Source organism: Sinocyclocheilus anshuiensis, unplaced genomic scaffold, assembly GCF_001515605.1.
Source record: "Sinocyclocheilus anshuiensis isolate Anshui unplaced genomic scaffold, SAMN03320099.WGS_v1.1 scaffold333, whole genome shotgun sequence".
NCBI lineage: Eukaryota > Metazoa > Chordata > Actinopteri > Cypriniformes > Cyprinidae > Sinocyclocheilus > Sinocyclocheilus anshuiensis.
In genome coordinates, this window is record NW_015539871.1 from 1110489 (window position 1) to 1110727 (window position 239).

General features: G+C 41.0%; 1 pseudogene; it reads right to left on the reverse strand.

The window, feature by feature from the left end:
* The window catches only part of LOC107685226 (kelch repeat and BTB domain-containing protein 13-like), a 4939-nt pseudogene that overhangs the window by 897 nt on the left and 3803 nt on the right, over positions 1-239 (reverse strand).

Sequence of the window (239 nt, forward strand, 5' to 3'; positions counted from 1 at the left end):
GAAAGTGATTTTGTGCTTCTTTGGGATGGCACAATAAAGCGACGTTCACTTGCAGAACGCAAGCTTCTAGAGGGCACTTAACTCTGAAGTAATGAATTTAGGTAAAGGGGTGCAGAGCCATTTGTGGTTTTGTAGTCAAACATCAATGCCTCGAATTTTATGCGAGCAGCTATTGGTAGCCCGTGCAAATTGATAAACAGAGGTGTGACGTGCATTCTTTTTGGCTCATTAAAAATTTA